This window comes from Molothrus ater, chromosome Z (genome assembly GCF_012460135.2).
Source record: "Molothrus ater isolate BHLD 08-10-18 breed brown headed cowbird chromosome Z, BPBGC_Mater_1.1, whole genome shotgun sequence".
Classification (NCBI taxonomy): domain Eukaryota; kingdom Metazoa; phylum Chordata; class Aves; order Passeriformes; family Icteridae; genus Molothrus; species Molothrus ater.
The window spans coordinates 29,420,884-29,435,285 of record NC_050511.2 but is presented as its reverse complement, the minus strand read 5'-3'; the positions used below and the strand labels follow the sequence as shown (position 1 = coordinate 29,435,285).

The 14,402-nt window shown below is 33.3% G+C and overlaps 1 protein-coding gene across 7 annotated transcripts in view; it reads left to right on the top strand.

Moving 5' to 3' along the window:
• Positions 1–14,402, top strand: part of PTPRD (protein tyrosine phosphatase receptor type D) — a 1,172,279-nt gene that overhangs the window by 557,155 nt on the left and 600,722 nt on the right. Inside the window, exon 7 of one of the 7 annotated variants that reach the window (XM_054517855.1) lies at positions 6,593–6,634. The exons of the other annotated variants lie outside the window; for them this stretch is intronic. The gene's annotated coding sequence lies outside the window, so the exon portion shown is untranslated. The remainder of the gene's footprint in view (positions 1–6,592; positions 6,635–14,402) is intronic. 7 annotated transcript variants of the gene reach the window in all.

Here is a 14,402-nt window from a genome sequence, read left to right as displayed (position 1 = left end):
TGCAAAAACTCTGATTCTTTTCAATAAAAATGGTAATCTTCATGAGGCAGTTTGAGAGAAAAACAACAAAATTCTGAACTGTGACTGTGTGCATCAGGAATACATTTATCTGAGATGGCAATGTGGAAATGAGTAGAAACGTCTTCATCTGTAAATACACAGGGATACTCATGCTCTAGCAACTTTCAGAAAATTTTATTCTGTTTTGAAAAATCTTACAGACATGCTTTTTGCATTCCTTTAAATTATTGTTTTTCTGGATTTTAGGGGAATTAGAATTAGAGTTATTGTTTTATGTACTATGACGTAAACTTTGATTAAATGTAGAATTTATCCAGCTTTAAACAATAAATGTATTCTTTTTCATGCATAGATACTATTTTTTCACTGTGACTTTTTCATCTGACTAATTATCACATCGGTTAAAGTAAAAATACAGATGAAGTATTTTCTCAGAAAATACCCTGCTAGAATTGAAAAGAACACACTTAAAAATTAAGTTATATCAAGGGAACTGTATGTTTCACTGACAAAATATATTGAAAAGTTACGTAATAGTTCTATGTGGCTTTCATTTATTATAATAATATATAATATTCTTTTGTCATATTCATAATAATTTTCTAATTGAGATATTCTTCATCACTACAAAAGTCATAAATAAATAAAATTACACTATTTTTTCATAAGCAGTCCTTTTTTTTTTAAATCTTGGTTATTGTTATGTATTGCAGCTTGCTGAATTATTAGAAAAAGACTAGAACTATATCAAGCCATCACACCTAAGGTGATGGGTTTTTTTTGTCAGTTAAACAACAACAAAAAAAAAGCATCTGTAAAATTAAGTATCAGAAATAGTTCTGCAAGTACAGAACCATTTAGCTTTTCTCAGAACAGCTTCTCTTCATAAATGTTATTTTAAAATGTTATGAATTTCCTGTTGTTGCTATGCAGACAGTCTTGAATATTTTCAGGATGGTATAGGTATTATGCATTCTACTTTTGCAGATAACTCTAGCTTAATTTTCAGAGTCAGCAGTAAAATGTGTGCACATGTAAATATGCAGAAAATAATTTTGTCCTCAGGGAGTACAAAGCATTTACCCAGAAATGTTTCTGATAATTCTGTCCGAAAAGAGCAGTCCCACAACACCTTTAAAACAGTTTTTATTTGGCTGTGTTTCCTTCCTCCTTTTTTTTTTTAACTGTTACATTGGATTATGATATATTCTGTAAAAACTGTTAGGATTATCTTTTTTTAATTTTTCTTGGGTTTTTTTTTCTTAGTGCAAAAAAATTACTTCCTATTAGTACAATTCTTGTTCTAGAAATATGACACAACTAAATAAAAATCTAAAGATAGACATAAATCTAATCTAATCCAATCTAACTCACTAATCTAATGAACTCATTTTATCCCTATATCTAATTAACTTATTTTATCCCTATAATTAATAGATATATGTGATGCTATATATATGTACCTTCAGAGGACCATTTACAGAGGGAGTTAATGGGATTTTTGGGTTTTGCTTTTGTTCTTTTTTTTTATTTCTCTTTTTGAGGATATAGCTACAGCATTTTAAGGTTACACATTTAAAGAAATTTGGGATGTATTTCCTACATGAAGGGAGTTAAGTCTTTTAGTGAAAGAGGAAGCAAAAAGAGGGACGAGAATTTTTTTGAGGAAGGAACTTACATTGACGGAATATTTCATAAAATACTTCTTTCAATTTTCATTAATTGTTTAATATTTTGATAATCACATGTTGATAATCTTTAATAGGACCCCTGAAACAGGACATTTTTTCTCTTACAGCTATGCATATGTTCTTACTACCTTGCACACAGCTGAATGCAGACACCCAAAAATAAGCAATAGGATTTTACACAGTATGAACAAAGATGACTGGTTTCTGTAAATAAAAATAGATGACTGGTACACAATTATCTGCACATTTAGCCACACTTGAAACAACTTCTTTCCAAGTAGTTCTACCACAATTTTTTATTATAGGTCAAAATACTGGAGTTCCAACTGCCAGTTAAATATTAGAGATTTAAGAAATGTTTCTGTCTCTCGGTATCCTTTAGTAAATCACATTTTTTCTGGTTCATATTGTCTTTGGGTTATGACAGTGTTCCTGGCAACAAAATGACCTACATGACGAGGCACATCGCATGTCTATGAACATATGGTCCAACATCTTGCACTCCTTTAAGAACATCATTCTGGTTTTCTTGCATTAGCTGTGTTATCTGTTACAAACGCCACACAGTTGGCTAGGAAAAGGTTCAGCACACTCAAAGATTTCTCCATTGCAATGACATTATTTTTAGTACTGTCCTGATTAATGGAGAGCATCTTTTAGAACAAAACAAAATACAAAATGCTGATATAATTTGGAATATAAAGCTAGATAAGAAATTATGAGGTGGAAGTTTTTAATCAGTATGATTGCTAGCATCTGCCATCAGGGAAAACCACATTTCAGTTTTGTGTGTCCACCCTTTGGAGCAGTAAAAATATATGCAAAGCTAGAACAACTTTCTGTTTTCATACTAGACATATAAAGATTCTGCCCGATTTGGAATTTTCAGTCAAGACAAACACTTTTAAAATCTGTTCTCACAGATGTTGGGCTATTGCAAAGAAAAGAGTGAGTCAAATTAATATTTCTCACTAAAAATATAAAACACCTGCATTTTTCAGAACTGTTGCTTGGACCTACTCCTGATTATTTATTATAGTCTATGTAATTTCTCCACACTGTAACCACTGTGTTTATTAAAAATCTTTGTGCTTTGTCAGTCCATATATGATTAGATTATGTGTCACTCTGTAATACATTTCAGTGTTCTCTGTTGGAAAGGGTTCTCTCCCCTTGCAAAGGAGATGATAATAAGCCCTACAACTGGTTTGCCTCATGTTATTTTATAAAAACAATAAAATATTTATTTTTTAAAAGAGTCACAGCAACCTTTGCCTAAATGATAACTAAAACCAACTCTAGAAGCACAATTCTACTAATAAACAAAACAATTCTTTTAGTCTCCTTGATGAAGCAGCATCCATAAATGAAGCTATAGCAGCTGAGGACTTCATTTCCCAGCTAGTGTAAGCATTCTAATTCAACATAACTTTCATGTTGTTTAAATGAATAGCCACATTCTAAAGATTTTTCATACTGCTCTCTTTATTTTCTTTCTACCTCATTACCCCTTTGGCCTATGTGTTAAAAAATAGCCAAATTGTATTTTTTTTAATAAGTACTAATAAGCAATCTATTTAGAATTCAGTAACCTTTAAAGTCTTCTATAAGGCAGAATACAAAATTATGGTTTTGAACAGTGATCTTTTGTCTTTCTGAAACTCCTTTAAAGAAGCATGGAAGAAAAAATCATAAATATCTAAAGATTGCCTAGTAGGTGAGGAACTGTCTATTAGTGGTAGAAAGCAATATAAGAACCAGAATTTTTCATTATATTTTTGTTAAGGGTCAACACTAATGAAAAAGCAAAAGAAAAAATCAGCCGCTACACCTTTCATCCCATAACTCCTTTGTGTTTGGAGGTTTTTTCCTAAGTGTAGTCTTAAGTGTCTCTTCTTGGCTATATTGAAATATTGTGCTTTACTTACTAAGGGGTAGATAATTTCTTTTTTAAATAATTGAAACAGAAACTTAGGGAGTAAGTAAACTATTTACTATTTACCATTCAAAATTTTCATTTCAGTTAATAATTTTCTTTATGGCTTCCTCTTTGTTCTCTATGACAATTGTGTCTAGCTTCTCTTTTTCAGTTCCAAAGAACTGGAAATAAACATGAATATGTGTATGTATTCAAAAATCGACTCAACTAAACTTAAAGCAAAGCATAGATATTGCTTTTTATTAGTACTAAATATATTAGTTAAGTAGTTTAGAGTTGAGTACATAGCATTGGAGATGGGCATATCTACAGGGTTTACTACAAGTGCTGCACATCTGCATTATGAAACTTCACATTTACATATTAAGCACTAGCCTGCCTTTTTTTTCACTGAAATTAAGTAACTTCTTAGCCAGTGTAAGTATATGGAATAGTTGTCACTGGTAATGCTGTTCACAGAAGAAACACACACATTCTCAAATGGTGTTGTATTGTCCATTTCCACAGCTACATAATTGGGGTTTGGGTTTTTTTTTTAGTTTTGTAAAATAATGCACTGATTAGAGCTGTATCCATTTACCGGATTGGAAGATATCCCTTCCTTAGATACATGTTCACTGCTAAGAAATATAGTAGAGAGGCTCACTAAAATGTCAGATTTTCCTGTGGAAAAAAACCCCCTCCCTCCAATGTGTTTGCCAGAATTCAGTTAGACAGACTGATCACTACTTCAGAAGCTGTTTATAGAGAAAGCATATCTCTGTACATTGTATCCAGTTGCATGCTGCTTTTTCTTTTCTTTTCTCTTTTCTTTTCTTTTCTTTTCTTTTCTTTTCTTTTCTTTTCTTTTCTTTTCTTTTCTTTTCTTTTCTTTTCTTTTCTTTTCTTTTCTTTTCTTTTCTTTTCTTTTCTTTTCTTTTCTTTTCTTTTCTTTTCTTTTCTTTTTTTCTTGTAATAAATATCAGGCATTCCAAACTTCCATGTAGAGATTTTTATTTAGTTTTTATCAAGTTTATTGAGTACTTATTGCAAGAACCCAGGTGTATATTCAGATTACTAGCTCAGACAGCACAAAATTCTACTTTCTCCTAAGACTAGTTTAAACTGTAGTCTTTATTTAACAATCAATGTTGACATTTATGTTGATTGATGTTAATCCAAGAATGATAAGACAATTGAGGAACTTCTGTAGACAAATGGCACCAAATTGCTCTGAAATGCAAAATTACTAAGTTACCTAGGAGAACATGACTCTCAAAAGGTCCAGAGTAAAACAAATAGAATGAAATTTCATAGTTCAAAGGGCAAGATCATGTATTTTAGTACTAGCTCCAAAAACCTGTCATTGCCTGTTCAGGTTTTGTAAACATAGATATGATAGAAAGGAAAAGAACAAAAAGTTCATAAAAATACTAAGAACTCACCTAATCTGGTATGAAAATTCTATTCCTTTTAAGAAATATGAAACAAATTTGGAAACATTTGAATCACTCTATATTAGAGAATACAGCTTACAGAAAGGATCTGAAAAAATTTGTTCTCACAAATCAAAGTCGAAATTGAAATTACTGTTGTCTGTAAATAGACCCATGAAAGCAAGAGCACACAAGGAGTGAAATGGCAGCCTCTGCCGAAGTACCAATGTGTGTGCATTGGCCATGAACACTTCCATCTAGAAAACAAGTTTATGGCCAAAAGAGGAAAAGTATTCAGAGAGAATAAGTAGCAAACTGGGGGCTGCTGAGAAAAGAGTTGCACAACAGTTGCAGTGTTGAAAGTGATTGAACTTACTTGCCCAGGAATTTCTCTGCTGGTTCTAGATTCTGGTTTAACTTAATGTAAAAGTAACTTTGAAATTCTTTGTTCAATGTTAGTTCAAGTAACAAAGCAAAGGTCTGGAAGTGCAATAATGGTCTTTTTATTGTGACATAGACCATTTCTCTCTTCCCTTTTTCCATGCTGAGGTGAGACACTATGACTACACTGAAGCAGTCCCATATAGGATAATTCAGGTCATTTTGGTAGATAGATTTCTCTACATTTCAGAAGGCTTATATGTACTCTTATTTCAATTTTAACATTTATGGGGTTTTTTTATTTTAATCAAATAATTGTATAAAATACAATTTCAGCATTATTTCATCAGAAAGTTGCTTTATTTCAGGTGTTATTCACATGTTTAGATGGGAGAGATGAAGGGATAAGTTAAAGTACAGGTACATACTGCAGCTCTAAGTCTAGACTGACCTCCAGGAAGGCACTAAAAACCTCTTTGAAAGAAATCAGCTATTGAACAAACTGGTTCCTGCAGCGTTTAAGGCATAATATACATGATGTTACTGTACTTTTTTTTTCTTCTTTAATTTAGAAGTTTCCAGCTATTGCCAAGTCATTCAACGGCAGTTTGTACCTATTGTGAGGAGAAACTGGACAAAATAGGATATAAGATATAAGAACAGAAGATCTTGTTTTACTTTTTTATATTTCTCTGATTTGTAATAATAATGAAACAATACATTGAACTATGAATTTATGAGGATGGTAAAATTTTAATGAAGTAAAAAGAAAAACAAATATTCTGAATCTTCCATAAGCAGAACTAGTCATGAAGTGGAAGAAAAAAAAAATAAATTTATATATTAAATCTATATTAATGAAATAATGTCCACTGGAAGACCATTAGACTGTCATTCCCTCCTATGAAAACAATAGTGTTTTTTTCAGTTGTGTTTGTATATCTGATAACCTGTAGTTCAACTTTAGTACTAAAAATCCAAATTAGACCATTTGATTCTCTTTTATAGTATTTCTTCAAATATATTCCAGATTATTTTTCCATGATATGTTGGTGGATAATTATCCTCATTAGTAGAAAAGAGCATGCAAGCTGCTCCCTGATTTTTTTAAAAACCTAATCACCTGTAATATTTTGTAATTACAGCCTTCTTCTCTAGGAATCTTTAAATCACAAATCCACATTCGTGTAAGTAATGCAGAAAAATATGTTTAAAAATATACTTTCCTTTGAGATTATTTTGTTATGACTCCTTCATGTTCAACAGATAAGAGAGATAGAAGTGACTGCCTAGTATATAACAATGTCAAATTCCATTAATGCAATGATTAATTTCTGTACCAAAAATATAATGAACTCAACCATTTTGTATTTCTACTCATCTGTCAAGAAAAGCTTTTAACTCTGCATTAAAGTGCACATTAATTTGTGCAAGTGCACACAAAGAATGAATGTGTTTATTATATCATAACTATAAAAGTATGTATTATATCATAACTATAAAAATGGCCAAAAGGAAGTGTATTCCATAAAGGAAACAATTGTTAGTCCAATTAAGGTCTTAACAAACTAATCAAAATAAAGCATATATTTATTAGTCCATTTACAGCAGTGCTCACACTTTACAGTCCATAATAATGCAGTGAAGCCTCGTAAATAATAGAATGAAGCTTCTTGTTCAAGAAAACTCAGGAGTACCTGTAACCTTTTCTCCACTTCAGTTTCATCTCAGGTTGTGACTTCAGGCTCCTTGAAAGCAGAGGGATGGTATATAGTTTTGGATAGCTGTTAAGTCTCTACATTTTCACTGCTGAAGCTGAGAGGGCAGATCTTGTTTTATACATTTCAATGTCTCAATGTATTTTGCTTTTGTGGTTTTCCAGTTAAAGCTGGGAAGGTATATGGTCACCCTTCCCAAGCTCCCTCTCTGTAAGTGTCCATTGTTGTCACACTGGGACTTTCTGAGAGCCTCTGCCCTTGCTCACATTCAGCACTGACAGCACTGCAGCACCAGCATGTTCAGCAATGGTAACTTGGCCACTAGACACTAGTTAAGGCAAGCTAAAAGGACACAGAGGCCAAGGCCAGCCCACATAGGTCTTGAGCCCCCAAAACTGAACATAAACCAACATGGAGCAAAAATCATAATATTAGGGATACAGTATACGTATTTTCTTCTTTGAGGAAAAATTACTGTGTTTACTGTGATACTTTTCCATTAATTGTGATACCATTGCCCATTAATTACAAATACTTTATTTTTTCCAGAGTATGCAATAATTATATCTACAATTCATCTTCTGCTCTAGAAAAGTATTCCACTTTGGAATTAACTTTGGTAAACTTAATGCATCCCTTCACAGACCTTGAAAAAAAATTAGGGGAGTGGGAACTTAAAGGTTCAGTCTTGGAAACTGGGGAAGGAAGTCTTTATGCAGATACTTGAAATATCTCATAATTTGTATTACTGACAAGAATAATTTTTTAAAAAGTGCAATCTTGCCTAGCCCTGGTTCCTAGTCATTCTTTAGAAGAAACATATGAATCCAATAAAAGTGTTTCTTCTCATATTTTTTTTTTCTTTTTGGCCTATAAATGTGTCATAAAAAAAATTAGGATCTTATTCCTACACTTTCAACTACTAACTGTTCCCTGCTAACTCTCAAATCCATTTTGTCTTCTCATAACTGATGCAGTTCTATATTGAGGTCTTCCTGTCCAGAATTTTTTCAAAAAAATTTTAATGATCGGTTCAACACACCATACGCTGAATAGTCTACCTTGTTTTTAAAACTGTCTCCTTTTTCATTACCTTCAATTGTGATAGTAAATAGACATCTGTCTATTAAGGTCTCCTACTCCTCAGTTTAATAAAAGAGTTTTGCCAACTTCTTCTGCTTTGTATTTCACACTGCTTCTAAAATATCTCCATTAGCGAATCAAGACGCTGTGCTATTTATGCCTTCTGTTGATATAATACTCTGTTATTCCCTTCCCTTCCCTTCCCTTCCCTTCCCTTCCCTTCCCTTCCCTTCCCTTCCCTTCCCTTCCCTTCCCTTCCCTTCCCTTCCCTTCCCTTCCCTTCCCTTCCCTTCCCTTCCCTTCCCTTCCCTTCCCTTCCCTTCCCTTCCCTTCCCTTCCCTTCCCTTCCCTTCCCTTCCCTTCCCTTCCCTTCCCTTCCCTTCCCTTCCCTTCCCTTCCCTTCCCTTCCCTTCCCTTCCCTTCCCCACCAATACCAGTTAGTCAGATTTGAGGCTACTTCAGAAAGTCCAATTGGATATAGGCATCTTCCTCTTGTCAAATTTTGAATCATGACCTTCCATGAGATGTCTGAGGATGTAAATAATCACTGGGCCCTGGCTGCTGGTTCTGCGTGATCTAGGAGGGTTATAATTCTCCAAAGTCACAGCAAGTGCCTTATCTTTGTGTTTGACTGACTTCCTGCTTTGATTTGCTCCGGCTCCTTTTCTTAGAGCAAAAAATAGTCTTTCCACAGCTTTCAAGTTATTTTTTTCCCAACTAATATGAAAATAAAAAAACTGTATATCATTCTTCCTGTTTTCAAACTTGCTTTATCTTTCCCACACACATGCACATGAAAAACACCAAAAAAAGACAAAGGGTAACCTCCAAAAATGGTACCTAACATAGTTGCCTGAACTTGTTTTTCATTTTATGTAGTAACTGATGTAAACCTGCAGGGTGAGAGGTAAAAGTGGTCTGCCAAACCTCTAATAATTCTAAGTGAACTATCAATATATTCAAATCCCACATAGGTATCTTGGTTTTGTGTATTTGCTGCATACTTCATATGCAGTGTATCTTATATTCTTAGGGAATAAAACCCCCACAAACCAACACCCAATTTTTTTTTTTTTTACTGCAAGTCTTCTCTGCTTCATTGTGGATAACTTCATATAGCAGTACTAGATCACATTTTTGTTCAAACCTTTTTTAGATTCAGAACAGGAATCAAATTTGTAATCTTCTTAAACAATTTTTAAGTGGGCATTTTCAACTTCTGTCAACTGCTGTTGCTTCAGGTGATTTCTGAACATTCTGGGAATTTGAAGTATCCCCATATCATAAACACGTAGATAGCTGCAAGACTGCAGAAACATCAAGAAAAGAGAAAATGCTTAGAGCTCTCTTTGCCATACTTGAGGATAACATTAAAGGGAACCACGCACATATGGACCTAATGGTGGGAAGCATGCATTAAATTATTTCACTGAAGCTGCAGTCCATATGTTGCTGCATCCAGATGTTTTCTGTTCAATATAGAGAGATTACCAAACATCCCATTGTCACCCAGTACCAGGACTCTTGAAATATCTCCATCACAATACTTGAAATGCATCTAATACATCAATTACAAATGCTAAGGGGAAGAGCCTTTATCTGTGATTTGTTGTATGCTTTCAGTCCCTCTCCCCTGTAACAAACCTTGAGGCAGTTGGCAGGTGTTATCAGAAAGAACAGATCTCCAGCCGTTTCATCTTCCACTTGACAAATAGACCATTTCACATCAATCTTGTGGTTCAGTACATTTAGAAATTTTAATGCATCTTTCTGTCCTGAAACCTCTTGCTCTACTGTTACTACCTGTCCCCTCTATGTAAATTACTATGTTGAACATAGATTTCCTCCTGTTTCAAATTTCTCTGTTACAAAATAATGAAAACTTTCTGTTTGATTCACCTATATAAAGCATGATTATTTCTGTTGAAGTACAGGGGGATGTGCTACTGAAAAATGAAACCAAATGTTTTAAAGGCAATTCATTATGCTCTGAATAAATAAAATTCTAAATATTCTGCTGTTATATTACACTAGGAGTTTTTTCAGTATATTACAGGGTCTTCTAGAGTATCACCAAGCACCATGAACACTGGGAAAATGAGTACTAAAAATACAGGTATTATATGAGAAAATATTACTTCAATTAAAATAGTGCCATGTTAGTACACTTAATACTGATGTACTTGTTTTAAATCAGAGTAAATATGGAATTTTCTGATTACATAATCAAAGTGGCAACAGCCAAAATCATGTTGCCTGCACACCAACAAGAATCTAAACTTTATAGACTTATATGACTGTTATGATGAGTGACACAGACATTAATGTATATTTGGTTGCATTAACCCAGTTAATAATGTCTACTATTTTATCAGTTCAAACTAAAATTGTCTATGAAATAATAAGGAAACCAATGGTCTTGAGATTTTTTACATTAAAAGCCTTCAGACAATTCATTTATCTGAAAATCATGACTTTTAATGTTAAATAGAAATTTCTGGAAAAAAATCAGGAATTATATATATAGATGTAGATGTAGATATAGATATATTTTAAAATTTATCTTGTAATTAGCATTAAATCTTTTCCTGCTAGATTTTTTTGTCTAATAGATTTGTTCTTTTTTCATAGCACTTTAGTGTGTCTGACTGAAAAGTTCAAGATCACAATATTAGGTTGTAAATACATTTAACTTATTTTTAAATTAACTGAACTTTAATATTTGACACATTTGACACATTTGACACAGAAGACAAGAAAATACTTATTTACCAAAAGAAGACAAATTGGGCATGTAAAATTAAAATAGATAAAATCTCTCTAAAGTAATAAAGGTAAACTAGAGAAAAACAAAGATGTGCATTAGTTTCCACTTTTAATTATAAAAATTCATACAATTACCTTGAGTTCATAAATTGTGAGTTCTTTCTAGATGAGAAGTGGCCTTCAAAACACCCTCAGTTATATATTTATTATTCTGAGAGACAGTCTGATCTTTGTAAGAAGGGCAGAGAATCATAATAATGCACCATAATGTTGAATGGTATTTTTAAAGTCATCACAGGAGCCATCTGTCTTCCCATTTGTTTTTCATGGAGAGGTACTGACCTCTGAAGGTGTACTAGCCTCTTCCAAAGTTAGTACCAACCTTATTTTGACTCCAGACAAGGTATGCAAATTACTGTTTGGTAGCTCTTTGGGTTGGAGCACTGTACCGATGTTACCCAAGTGACTGCGCACACAGCAGTAATCTAAGCTGCATCTGCAGCTGAAGGCATCTGGCATTTCATCTTCAATGTGAAATTCATTATATGCCAACCAGTCCTTTCAGACTTCCTACTATTTGAAAATGACCTTATTCACAAAAAAAACCCCAACCAAAAACAAAAAATCAACCAAAACCAAAAACAAACGAAAAAAAGGAAAAAAAAACCACAAAAAAAACCAAAAAACCAAACCAAACCAAAAAAAAAAAAAAAAAAAACCCAAAAACAAACAAACAAAAAACCAAACAAACAAAACAAAAAAAAAACAAAACCAAAACACCAGAAGTCTGATGGATTCCATGATTGGGAGAATATATTACTGTGCATCACAGATTGTCACCTTCAAATAGGTAGTTGAATTTCAGTACTTCTCCAAAGCTCAGATGGTCCTATTTCTTATGGAAAATTACTATCTAGAGCACTAATAAGAATCTAGAACCCATGAATCATAGTGCAAGGTGGGGGGTTGTGGTTTGTATTTGTTTTTGCTTTTTTTTAAGCTTTTCTTATGCCTTTGTTATATGGTTGGCTTGGTTTTTTACTGTTCATTTATCTGGGTAATAAAGGAAAAGTTCTGAATTTGACCTTTCATTGTTATATAAAATGGTCTATAGAGATTAATATTTGAGAGAGTTTGAAAATGTCCAACAGACAAAAATATTACCCTTTTATGCTCTTTTCAATTTAACAATTAACAGAGCAAGCATCCAAAGCCCCAAGTTATGACAAGCACAGGAACTTGTAAACATCACTAAGAATTAACAGTGGATATCTCTCGTCAAAAGTTGTCAAAAGGTGTGTCTAGAGTAACTTCCCAAGAGCCTTTTTGTGAGATTTGTACCGAGAATTATTGATACAAATTTCAAGATTTGTCGGATGATTATATATTGCCATAGTAAACTGACAGTAGGAAGACATGTCATGTTTCCAAAATGAAAATAGAAAAGAACAAGATCAGTGAAGGATTTCGTTGGGGTTTTTTTTCAACTTCCCTAGGAAAAATATACTAATTTATGCAGGATTATTTAACAGCATAGGATGCAGGTCAGAAATAATTATATCTGGCAAGATAACTGATAATTTTTTAAACAGCTACTATTTATTTTGAAACACTGTATCAGTCAGTTAGTGCTTTTCAAATCCAGATTTTTTTTTGGTTTTGCAACACCCTAGGCCATTCTCTTTTATATTTATGTGACTGATATTTTTAACAGGATAATTTGAAAAAAAAATGCTTCTCAAGAAATTACATGTTTAAGATATTATTTTTGACTTTAGGACAAAGTTCCCACCTTGGTCTGCATACCTACATATTATATAAAACTGTAGGTTTAGAATCTGACAGAATTGTCCTGTTGGATTCTGGATTTTAACATTCTTTGGTGGAGCCTCTCAGAAGCATTTAAAAAATTCTGAAAAATAAATTTGTACATACTCAGCAATTATTAGATGTAGAGTGTGAATATGTAGAGTGTGACAGTTAAATTGTTTGGGATATTTCCTTGCCTCACATGAACATTTTTTTTTTAGCAGGTCAGTGTAATTAGGTAATTAGGAGACTGATAATTTATTCTCAGATGACAAAATACAAGTAACTGTATTTTGTCATCTAAGAATATCAGGCTGTAAGTCTTTCTCTCCTCAAAAGTGTTGGAAGTCAAATACAGTCTTGTCTCTGTGGAGTTTAATCAATTTGCACAGTCAGTTGGAATTTTCTGCTGATTTCAGAACACTTGATACTGTATTGCAACTCATGAAGTGCTTATTCAGAGAATCATAGAATAGACTTTATTCCCAGAATCAGTAAGTGGTTTGGATTGGAAGAGACATTTAGAGGTCATCTAGACCACCACCTTCACCATGAGCAGGACATCTTCAACCACATAAAATTGCTCAAACTATCCAGTCTGATCTTCGGGGTTTCCAGGGATGGGACATCACAACCTTTCCACTGGGCAATTTGTTTGGGTGTTTTATTACCATTATTGTAAGAACCCTCTTTCTTATATTTAATCTAAATTGAGGCTCTATTATTTTAAATCCAAGATCCCTTGTCCTATTACAGCAATCCCATGGTGAATGCTATTTGTTCTTCAAGTAGTTAATATCATTCAGACTAGAAATCACAGGAAATGCTCATATATTTTCCCGCTGTTGTGGAACAGTAAAAAACATAACATTTCTTATTAATGCAGCTCTGTGCTTTTATATTTGTTTGCAAATTATTTAGCTAGTATTACAGGCAATGATCTCTCATTTTCAGTTAGTGTACCTGAGGCGCTACAATTCTTAATAAGCCCTTGGCTGAGTTGATGGCAATGCTTTCTGCAATGTATGAAGTTGTTGATGGAGCCAACATGATGTTGTCCAGATTTTCATAGTAAACATAAAGTGATTTTGACTGAAAGCGATCTTTCAAGGTCATCTCACTCCAGCCCCCTGCCATGAGCAGGGACACCTCTCACTAAGCCAGGTTACTCAGGGCCCTATCCAACCTGACCTTGTGCACTTTTGGGGATGGGACATTCACAATCCTACTGAGTAACCTGCTCCATTGCCTCATTACCCTCGTAGTGAAGAGCTTCTTCCTAATATGTAATTTAAACATAGTCACTTCCAGTTTAAAGACGTTCCTCCTTCTCCAGTCACTTCATGTTCTTGTGAATAGTCTCTCTCCATCTTTCTTGTAGGCTCAGACACTGGAAGGCATTTGTTTAATTCTACATATTTTTCAGCCTTGCAGTCTCTCTCTTTTCAAAGCTACTTTATTTTTAACATGGCTGTTAATGTTGGGTAGAATTATTAACATTTAATGTGAATAGAAATATTGGAACATTTTACATTTTCTGCTGGAACTATGTTATAAAGAACAGTTTCCATTTTCTACC